Genomic DNA, 12,201 nt, shown 5'->3' with positions numbered 1-12,201 from the left:
AACCAGGCAGAGACTCATCAAAGAAAGAGAACTATAGACCCATTTCTTTGATGAATATTGATGCAAAACTTCTCAACCAAATCTTGGCCAATCAACTTCAACAATTCATCCAAAAAATCATACACCACGATCAAACAGGATTCATTTCAGGGACGCAAAGCTAGTTCAATATACGCAAATCAATTAATATTATTCATCACATCAACAGGAGCAAGGATAAGAACCACATGGTTATCTCAATAGATGAAGAAAAAGCATTCGACAAGATCCAACACCCCTTTATGATGAAGGTTTTGGAAAAATTAGGAATCCATGGAACATTCCTCAATACAATAAAGTCTGTATATGACAAACCTACAGCCAGCATTATACTCAATGTTGAAAAACTAAAGCCATTTCCTCTTAACTCAGGAACAAGACAAGGATTCCCACTCTCTCCACTTCTCTTCAATCTAGTATTAGAATGCCTAGCTACAGCAATAAGACAAGATGCAGACATAAAGGGGATCCAAATAGGGAAAGAAGAAATAAAACTCTCCCTCTTTGCAGATGACATGATCTTGTATTTAAAGAACCCCATAGACTCCACTCCCAAATTACTCAAGCTGATTCAAAACTTTGGCAAAATAGCAGGTTATATTAACCCCCAAAAATCAATGGCTTTTCTGTATGCCAACAATGAGAAAAGTGTGGCTGAAATTAGGAAAGCAACTCCATTTGTAATAGCCCCACAAAAAATAAAATACCTAGGAATTAACTTAACCAAAGAAGTGAAGGACCTCTATGATGAAAACTTTAAAATCTTGAAAAAGGAAATCATCACAGAACTAAAAAAATGGCAAAACCTCCCATGCTCCTGGATTGGAATGATTAACATCGTGAAAATGGCAATACTTCCCAAAGCTATCTACAAATTCAACGCAATACCTATCAGAATTCCAACCTCATTCTTCAAGGAAATAGAAGAGGCAATCCAAAACTTCATATGGAACAATAAAAGACCCCGAATAGCAAAAACGCTCCTCATCGGAAAGAACACTGCTGGAGGAATATCAATACCAAATTCAAACTCTACTATAAAGCCATAGTAATCAAAACAGCTTGGTATTGGCATAAGAACAGACCTCAGGACCAATGGAATAGAATTGAAAACCCAAAAATGAACCTACAGACCGATAGCCATCTAATCTTCGATAAGGGAGCTAAAACAATAGAATGGAAGAAAGACAGCCTCTTCAGTAAATGGTGCTGGCAAAATTGGTTAACTACATGTAGAAAACTAAAGCTAGATCCTTATATATCACCCTGCACCAGAATCAACTCCAAATGGATCAAAGACCTTGAAGTCAAAGCAGACACTCTGAAAACATTACAGGATGGAATAGGAGAAACCCTAGGTCTCCTTGGCTCAGGCTGAAATTTTCTGAATAGAGACCCGGAAACACAACAAATCAAAGAAAGGTTGGACAAGTGGGATTGCATAATGTTGCAGAGCTTCTTCAGGGCAAATGACATAGCTAGCAAGATCAATAGAAAGCCCACGGATTGGGAGAAGATCTTCACTAGCCATACAATGGACAAGGGTCTCATATCTAAAATATACTTGGAACTCAAAAAATTAAACCCCCCAACAACAAATCCTCAAAGAAACAACTGCCCAATAAATAAGTGGGCGAAAGACTTAAAGAGAGACTTCTCTGAAGAAGAAAGAAGGATGGCCAATAGACACATGAAGAAATGTTCAACATCCCTAGCCATAAAAGAAATGCAAATCAAAATAACATTGAGATATCACCTCACCCCAGTTAGAACGGCAAAAATCAAGAACTCTAACAACAACAGATGCTGGAGGGGATGTGGACAGAAAGGAACCTTACTTCATTGTTGTTGGGAATGTAAACTTGTTCAACCACTTTGGAAAGCAGTATGGAGGTTCCTCAAAAGACTTCACATAGAACTCCCCTATGACCTAGCAATCCCACTTTTGGGCATTTATCCAAATGTTTACAAACAAGACCACACTAAAGCTCCCAGCACAACAATGTTTATTGCAGCATTATTTACCATAGCTAAGATATGGAACCAACCCAGATGCCCCTCAGTAGATGAATGGATCAAGAAAATGTGGTATATATACACAATGGAATTCTATGCCTCCATCAGAAAGAATGACATTGCCCCATTTGTTAGGAAATGGAAAAACTTGGAAAAAATGATATTAAGTGAAGTAAGCCAGGCCCAAAGAAACATAGGTCCCATGGTTTCCCTTATTTGCAATATCTAGTATATGTATGAGTCAAGCGGAAAAGGTCATATAATGTGATGTCAGGAAAATGAACCCTTAGATATGTATTTTAATGTTTTTTTCTTTCATGCATGTGTTTCTGACGCACTTATAAGATTATCTCTTTGTTGCTTTGTATGTCCCTCCCCCACAGTATAACCCCTGCTTTCACTATATTTGATGTCAGTATAACTTGTGGAGATGGGGAAAAACCAGTTGTTTAAGGATACAGGTGGACCAGTTGCAAAAATGAGAATGTCCAAAACGAGCTTTACAACGTTGGTGTGGGGGGGGGGGTAAGGGGGGAAGGAGAAGTATTGGGATTGGGGGGAGGGGGGAGGCTGGGAAGGGATATGAAGGGTATACCAAAGGAGGAGGCTGCAATGCTTGGTAAGAAATGTACGCATTATCCTGCCCATGTAATTGTAACCCCTCTGTACAGTTTGTTCACAAAAAAAATAAAATTAAATTAAAAGAAAATGTATACTTCTTTATTTATATAAATAGGGTTTTTAAACAATAGTATTTAAAAGAAATCTGCATTTTTACATTCACCGTCAGTGAATTCCTGACAGGGAAGGCTGAGCATGATGATACATAGCAAGGTCCCACTGCAGGACAACAGTAGCTCAGGAAAGCGCCATTCATTTGAGAAGCAGTAAGCAGGCTCTGGCATTCCTGTTGCACTGCTGGCAATGGGAAGTCTTAGACCTTTTCCTCCACAAGACTTCTTCAAATTCCCCCTGTTCATCAGCAGTGGCATCTTGGCACTGCTGATACTTGGACACCAGGACGTTGATGTTGCTCTCAGCCTCAGTGAACTCCGTCTCGTCCATGCCCTCGCCCGTGTACCAGTGCAAGAATGCCTTGTGCTGCAACGTGGCACTGAACTGCTCTGAGGTGTGCTTAAAGGGTTCCTGGATGACCGTGTTGTTGCCAATGAATGTGGCCAACATCGTGAGGCCATGCAGGGGGATGTCACACACAGGTGTGAAAGCAGATGTCATACAGGGTCTAGTAGTCGATGCAGAAAGTTTCATCTGCATTTTCCACCAACTGGTGGACAGACAAGATGATATTGTAGGGTTAGGTGAGGATGATAGGGTTAGGTGGATAAAGGCTCAGCCCAGCACTGGGAACTAGAGTGTTTGGATGTTAGGGAGGAGGGGTGCCTGTTAGCCATCTCCTATGGACTATGATGACATACCAAATATGAAGTTGTCTGGTCTGAAACTCTGGCCAAATGGTTCCGATCTCACTGAGTCTAAGGTGCCAGTGTCCAACATCTTGGGCAAGGGATGACCCTGAAGGTGTTCATGATTCTATCTGGGAACTCCTCTCAGATCTTGTTGAGAATCAGGGTGCGCATGCCTGACCTGGTGCCACCTCCCAGGGAGTTGGCCAGCTACAAACCCTGGAGACAGCGACACCATTCCACCTCACCATTTCCAGCACTGATTCCAGCAGCTCGGCTCCCTCTGTGTAGTGGCTGTTGGCCCTGTTCTGGCCTATCAGACACAAAGACATGATGAGACACATACTCCAAGAATAATGACTGTGCTATTTGCATTGTGAAGGCTATAGGCTCTTCTGAGCAACTTTTGTTATTATTTTAGATACACTTTGGTGGAATAAAGAAAATGTTTTCTTTTTTGGGGTCCAGTCGTGGGCCTGAACTCTGGACCTGGGCGCTGACCCTCAGTTCTTCAGCTCAAGGCTAGCGCTCTACCACTTAAGTCCTGAAGTCGTTCCCTATTATTGCCAGGCATTTGAAATCGCCATCAGCGCTGAAACCTTGTTGGAAGCTTTCCTTGCTCGCTCGCTGTTCATTCCCTTCAGAGGCTGCTTGCAGACTGGCATTTATCTGTGCTGATTGAGTGGCCAGGGACATGATATGACTGAAATAAGTGGTTTAGGTGAGGATGATATCTAGATGGATAAAGGCTCAGCTCACCACTGGGAACTGGAGTGCCTGGATGTTAGGGAAGAGGGGTACCTGTTAGCCATCTTCCATGGACCATGATGACATACTAAATATGAAGTTTCTGGTCTGAAACTCTATGGTTCCGATCTTACTGAGTCTAAGGTACCAGCCTCTAGGTCCCCCATGATGGCCCGAGGAACATATTTGTTGGCTGTGGGAACAAGAGTTGACTTAGGCCTATACTTGACAAGGAACTTAGGGGCAGAGCTTATGATTCTAAGTGGCTCTCAGCATTCATTACAGAAATTACAGCATTTCAGACATGGAAACAGAAAGGATATCTTGAGCATGAACCCCCATGCAAGAGGCTTCAGCAACTTTAAGGACGTTGGCAGTTGTCTATTTTCATGAATATTCATTCCTTTGCTTTGGGCATGGTGGCTGAAATCTCAGCTAAGTAGGAGGCAAAGATGAGCATCAGGCTTTGAGTCTAATGGGGCAAAAGAAAGATGACAATATTTTTTTTGGTTCATCATGGGGCTTGAACTCTGGGCCTGGGCACTGTCCCTCAGCTCTTCAGCTCAAGGCTAGCACTCTATCACTTTAGGCACAGTCCCACTTTCAGTTTTCTGAGTTGTTTATTGGAGATAAAGGTCTCAGGGACTTTCCTGCCCAGGCTGGATTTGAACCATGATTCTCATTTCTCAGCCTCCTGAGTAGCTAGGATTACTGGTGTGAGTCACCATTGCCTATCAGCAAGAACCTTTCTCTTTTTTTGTTAATTTTGTTTTTATTGGAAAGGTGCTGTATAGAGGAGTTACAGTTACCAGAGTAAGGAAATGAGAACATTTATTGTCGAGCATTGTTACACACTCCTTTGTTGTTCTCCCACTATCCCTTCCCTTCCCCAATTACCTTTCTCAAGTAAGTAGCTAAGTGCTGAGCACCAGTGCTTCATGCCTATAATCCTAGCTACTCTGAAGTTAGAGATCAGAGGATCGCTGTTCAAAGCCAGTCTGGGCAGGGTAAGTCTGTGAGACTCTTATCTTCAATAAACTAACAGAAAACCAGAAATGGAACTGTGGCTTAAGTGGTAGAGCTGCTTGCCTTGAGCTGAAGAGTTGGGGCACAGTGTATAGGCCCAGAGTTTAAGCCCCACTGCCAACAAAACAAACAAACAAACAAACAAACAAAAGAGCCAGGTGTAGCTCTTCAGCAAGTAGATGTAGGGGGAATTCAAGTATAATGCTTTCCTGGGAAAAATACATAAAATACATATTTCTTGTGTTATAATGTTTCAATAATGGTTATCAAATAGCACATTTCCCTGTATGCAAATACTCAGAGCAACCTTGGACAATTACTTGCAATTTGCCATTTAACCTGATTTGTCAAAAGGGACATCAGTTAAAATGATATAAACATCAGTTTGAGACTGTCCCCTTTCCTAAACAATCACATGAAGAAAACTGGCCATCCTATCCTGCCTGATACACAGGATCTAATAAAGACACAACATAAAATACTGTTCATACGAGTGACACAATCCCACACAATGACTCTTAACCAAGGAACCACAAGATTAAAGTCATATATCTTACTTAAACTATATTAACACAAAATACCAAGGTGAGGACATCCCAAAATGTAGATCCATAAAACTCCAATACATTAAATAGCTTTGTCCTTTTGTTTGCACTTTTTCATTGGTTTATTACACAGGAGAACCAATTATCTACGATTCTGTTTGTATACAATAATGTAGAATGGAAACTCTTTATATAAAATTAAATGAATTTCACATTGACTGTTACAAAAACTGAAAATCTACTCTGTAGACTTCAGTTAGGTTGTTTGTATTAGGAAAGACAATATGAATCATTTAAAAGCAATGTTTACACATTATTATTGGGTTTTTCTACATCACAGCAATGTTTTTTACTTTAAAAACTTTAAAAAGAATTGGTTGTTGGCTAAGTATTCATATTCAAAATACTCAAGACCAGAACTGTTATAGATTTCAGGGTGAGACACTTTGTGCTTTGTGATTTGGACTATTCACATATATATTAGTGACTGAACATCCCTCTTTAAAATTTTAAAATTTTCAATTTCAAAATGATTTTGAGAAATTTAATCTGTATTTTAAAGAGGGCAATGCAACTGGGCTCTGGTTCCTGAAGGGTGTAATTCTAGCTACTCAAAAGTCTGAGATCTAAGGATCGCAGATTGAAGCCAGCTGGGGCAGGAAATTCTGGGAGACTCTCCTCTCCAAGAAACTACCTGAAATATTTGGTGCCATGCCACCTCCTGCGGAATCTGCATGAGATATCACCTTAGACAAAGACCTTCAAGGAAGCATGCCTGCAGGAAGAGTGTGTTGGTTCAAGGCTTCCCATACACTCGGCTGCACCTTTATATCCTATACCTTTATTCTTACTTTATTCTTACCTATATTCTTCTTGGCTGTACATTCATTGCCTTTATTCTCGTTTTGGCTATTTTTCTATTGATCCACGAACAAAGCATGTTGTTTCTTTCCAGTCCAATAGAGATAGCTTCTCTAAATAGTAAAGACTAGGACCAAAGATTAAATGTGGGCAATGCCCCAATCAATCTATCGTCTGATGTGATGCTACCTCCAAAACACCTACAACTTCACAAGTGGTTTTGTGGCTCACGCATAGTAAATATAAAAACAAAATTTCCAGATATGTTAAAACAAGCAGAATTAATGAATTAAACTAAGCTAGAAGGAGTTATCCCAGAAGCTCAGAGAGTTCTAAAAATAGGAACCCCTGATAATAAAAGGAAAAGAAAGATTCCCCCAACAGTTATGATTAAGTTTAGTCCAGCTTACATTATAGGGGATAGATGGTGGTTTCTCACAAAATATAAAGTTAGTGACATCACATTTCCTGAACCGACTGATGAACCATTGCCTTATACAGGAGCTGATAAAGATGTAAGTAGATAGATTAATGTAAAAGACAAAAAGGTATTTTGGAACTCATTAGATTTTGTGCAAAGATTAGGTAGATCTAGACCATTATTGTGTTTATTATTAAAACGACAATAAGATAGTTTAAATTAATAATTAGAAATTTATGTGAACAAATATTGGGATTAAAATTATAGAAAACGGAGAATGTTTGACTCAACCTGGAAGTGGTTTTTAGGATAGTTTCAAAGGGACTTAAAAATATATGAAAAAAATAAAAAGAGTACAATATAAGTACAACCCTGTCTTAGGTTTGTTAATTAGTAAACATAAAAAGGCTGAATAGATGACGCATTCTATTTACCTATATGCTTGACTTGTTTCACATCACTTAGCTTAAACAGTTGGTGGGATAGTCATCAATTTTCATGTAATCCATCAATGCTTTGCTTTTCTTTATTGAAAAAATTTTTTGAATTTATCTATTTCTCTTTAATGAGAGAGAGCTGGGAAAGAGAGGAAAGAGCTAGAAAAGAGCAGAGAGAGGGGTAAAAAGGGAAGAACCAAAAAAAGAAAAAAGAGGAAAAAAACAGAGAAATCCCAGCTTTCATGACTATAAGCCTTTATCTGAGTCACGGCACCATTTATGTTAGGTTTTTAAGAAGAAAGAGGTAGCCGAGTAAGAACAGCACCAGCACGCAGGTGGTATTCAGGTAAGGGGTAGGTTTATTCAGTAGACCTGCTGGGACCAGGCAAGGTTGGCACTCCACGTGGCTGGGAAAGGCCTGGCAATGAGAGAGAGCTGGGAAAGAGAGGAAAGAGCTAGAAAAGAGCAGAGAGAGGGGTAAGAACAGTAGCACTCACGTGGTATTCAGGTAAGGGGTAGGTTTATCCAGTAGACCTGCTGGGACCAGGCAAGGTTGGCACTCCACGTGGCTGGGAAAGAGAGAGGAAAGAGCTAGAGCAGAGAGAGAGCAGAGAGAGCTAGAAAAGAGCAAGAGCAAGAGAGCTAGAAGAGCAAGAGTGCTTTGCTTTTCTTAAAAATTGATTACGTGCTTAAATAAACAAAAAAATCTATGTCACAATCTCACACTGTATAAAAATGTTAATTCTCCTCAATAAAGATACACTCAGATTCAACTCTTTTGAGTCTGTGTCTGTTTGTCACTTCGTAGACTCCTTGCCCACCTATACCGAGATCTTTGTCCCACCGGTCCCAGTGCTCCGGCCGAGCTGGTCTTTCGCAAGTTGGTACTGGAGATGTGGCTTAAGTGGTAGAACATTAGCCTTTAGCAAAAGAAGCTCATGGTCACTGCCCAGGCCTTGAGCTTAGAAGGACGACTAACACACAACTAAATGGAATTGAATGGTATTTAAATTATATTTTATCAATTGCTTTAGAATACATATTTAGGCAGTCTCATTTTTAATGATGTAAAACAGGCTCATGCCTGTAATTCTCACTACTCAGGAGGCTGAGGTCGGAGGATCACAGTTCAAAGCCAGCCAAGGCAGGAAAAGACGGTGAGACACTATCTCCAATAAACCACCAGAAAACCAGAAGTGGCGCTATGGCTTAAGTGGTAGAGCTGCTTGTCTTGAGTTGAAAAGATGAGGGAAAATGCCTATGCCCAGAGTTGAAGCCCCATGACCAAAAAAAAAAAAAAATCCAGGTGTGGCTAGTCAGCAAGTATAGGTAGGGGGAATTCAGTAAAAGGCTTTCCTGAGGAAATTCACAAGAGTATACTCAAAAATTAAAACAAGATATATGGTGGAGTGGCTCAGGTGGATCCAGCACTTGGCTTACAAGATCGAGGCCCCAAATTCGAACTACAATACCACCCTAAGAAAGGCAGGAACTCCTACCTTGTCATTAGTATTCCCCGGGGACCTATTCTGCCACGGTATTGGAAGCCAGAGGGAGACACTCACCAGCTGCCTCATTGTAATACACCTCGACTCTCTGCAGCTGTACGCTACTTTCTCCATAGTAGTTGCCAGGGCCGTCAATGTTGTGCTCATCGCTTAGATTTCCCAAAACTGAGATGGAAATAGAAGTGTATTATGGCATAAAATGTTAGCATTAGGGAAATTGGGGAAGCTATCTGGTGGACTTGATTTCCAGGAAGTTAGGGACTACTATGAAGCCCCACCTACCTCAGCCTAGACATGACCACCACCACCTCCACCCTACAACACCATCCTCTTCCTCCTCATCCCCCTAAATTTGAGACTAGGATCCTAGGCCAGTGCCATGCTCCCCTTTGCGCCAATCTGGCTGCCACAGTGGCCTGCCTGTATGTACACGATCTCCCTCATGGTGTAGGGCTGCAGAGCAGTTGGATGTGTGTCTTCAGCATTGGTGCACACAGAGGCAAACAGGTAGGGCTGGGGAGCAGGAATCTAACACAGCCAACTCAGATCCCCATTTAAAACTCTGGTTGTTACAGGGGCAGAGGCGGTGGGGTGGACTTGGTAGGCAGAGCCAGCAGGTGCTCCAACTCAGTCTCACTACTGCTGGGTAATCAGAGAAAGCTACCAGTTACCACTTAGCTTTGGCATCCAGCTGTCAGCCTCAAATCAATTAGCACAGTTGCCACTCTATTTGGAACCTCTTGTCACACTGCCACCCACCTCCCCACCCTGACTCACAAAAGAAGCTGAACCCTGGGATCCAGGAAGCAAGAGAAGGGGCTTCCTCTACACAAGGTACTTGTTCCAGAAGCCAAGAACAAGCCTACATTCAATTTTTGATTGGAGGCCCTAGAACTGAAGGGGCACTTTCAGCTGTGATCCCAAGAGCAAGCACAAACTGTTGGATTCCGTGACTGATCCACTTTCCATTCTGGGAAGAGTTTAGGGCCTTGCCTTCATACTCAGGTTTTCTTTTCTTTTCTCTTAAAAGTAGCTTGCTTTATTACTTAAGCCATAGGTCTACTACAGTCTACTTTTTGTTTCATTTGGCTTCTGCTCCGAGCGTGAGAACTCAGCTCCTGTTCTGTGTGTGTGTGTGTGTGTGTGTGTGTGTGTGTGTGTGTGTGTGTGTATGTGTGTGTGTGTGTTTGGCCGGAGTTAGGCAGGTTGGTGTTAGGGCTTGAAATTAAGGCCTGGTGACTCTTTCTGAGATGTTTACTATTATTGAGATTAGGTGATTACCTAAATTTCTCTTATTTCAGAGTATTGTAGAATAGTGATATTTAGTTGAAGTCACAAACATATTTTAACCTTCACAATGCAAATTGTCATTATCATGGTCGATAAATTTGTGAATTCTATAAGCTTTGACAATTCAATTCTATAAGCTTTGATAATACAATAATTTCTTCCAGGTGATATTTACATTTCTTTCCTTTTGCTTACTGTAAGATGTTCTGTCTTTCACACTCATTCTTCTCCTCTCTTTCTGAGGTTTTATTGATTTACTTATTTAACTGAAGGGTAGATGGCTCTACTACTTGAGCCACAGCTAAACTTCTGCCTTTTTTTAAGTGGTTAATATGAGGCAAGAATCCCATGGGTAGTCCAGGGCAGTACAGAGAGGCTTGAAATCTGAGGAACAGAGTTCAAAGTCAGCCTGGGAAGGAAAGTCAATGAGACTTTTATCTCCAGTCAACCTAATAGGCGGAAGATAGTAGAGCTGTAGCCATGAGCAAAACGCTTCAAGTTTAAGTCCCTCTATTGAACACACTGAAGAAAGTTTCATGGACTTTTCTGACCAGGATGGATTTGAACCATGATCTACAGATTTCAGTGTCCTTAGAATTCATAATAATAAGTGTGAGTCAACATTTACAAATCTGTAATTACCTCTTCTTTCACCTTTTCAGTTATTTATTATTTCTCTCTTTTTGATATTTGTTCTTAGGTGCTAGTTCTTATGCTGTTTTTTTTTTTTTCTTTCTCTTGAAACTACCATGCTCTACAACTTTGACCACAGGTGAACTACAGGCTGTTTTTCTTTTTTGTAGCTCTGTTTCTAGGGCTTAAACTCAGGTCACAGTGACTGAGTTTTATTTTTTTAAATTGAGTGGTGATTGTTATGTCTTGAAATTAAGTCACGATGACTTTCCTTGAGGTTTATTTATTTTTACATTAATAGAAGCTGGTTTCACTACTTGAGCCACAGCTCAACTTTTGCATTTTTTGTGGTTAATAGGAGATTAGAATATCAAGAGCAAGTCAAGAGCATTACAGAGAGGACTGAAATCTGAGAATCATGGCTCAATGCCAGTCTTGGGCAAGAAAGTCAATGAGACAATTATCTCTAATAACCATCAAGAGGTAGGAAGAAGTAGACCTCTAGCCATGAGCAAAACATAGCAAGTTCAAGACCCCATACTGAACACAGTAAAATATGTCTCCTGTACTTTCCTACCTGCGCTGGCTTTGAACCACAATCCTCAGATTTCAGTAATCTGAGCAGGTAGAATTACAGTTTTGATTTAGAAAGCCTTAATATGTTCCTTTTTGCACCTTTTCATTTATTTGGTTGTCCCTTCCCACTTTTTCAAAGTTCATGTCCTTTATTATTAGGTCCTACCCGTTTATGCTTAGCATTTATTAAATTAATCATTTTACTGATTTTGTCAGTTGTGGGGCTTGAACTCAGTGCCTAGGCACTGTCCGTCAGGGACACAGCAGGCATACTGCTACTTTCAGACACAGTGCCACTTCTACTTACTTGGAAAAAACAGTCACCAGGGGACTTTTTAGACTAGGCTGGCTTCCAAATGTGACTCACAGATCTAAGCTTCCTGAGTAGCAAGTATTATAGACATGAGCCAGAGGCACCTGGCTTGTTGTTTTTTTTTTTGTTTTTTTTGTTTTTTTTTTTACATCAATACTACCAGGCTCTACATTTAGGCCACACTACTTCACTGTCGATGAGATTTTTGGCCTTTTGTTTTTTGCTCAAAGCTAGCAGGAACAAAAACTCAACTCCTGAAGGGTTTTTTTTTTTGGCAGTGGGGAGGCTTGGATTCAAGGCCTAGTGACTCTCGCTGAGGGTTGTTTTGTTTCATTTCAAAGCTAGCAGGCTCTACTGGTTGAGCC

At 40.7% G+C, this 12,201-nt stretch overlaps 1 pseudogene; it reads right to left on the bottom strand.

Moving 5' to 3' along the window:
• Positions 1–2,928: 2,928 nt before the first annotated feature.
• On the bottom strand, positions 2,929–9,468 carry LOC122124529 (annotated as a pseudogene).
• Between the last annotated feature and the right edge of the window lie 2,733 nt (positions 9,469–12,201).

This window comes from Dipodomys spectabilis, unplaced genomic scaffold (genome assembly GCF_019054845.1).
Source record: "Dipodomys spectabilis isolate Male_0828 unplaced genomic scaffold, ASM1905484v1 ptg000239l, whole genome shotgun sequence".
NCBI lineage: Eukaryota > Metazoa > Chordata > Mammalia > Rodentia > Heteromyidae > Dipodomys > Dipodomys spectabilis.
Note: the sequence above shows the minus strand (reverse complement) of the source record. Positions and strands in the feature narration are given on the sequence as shown.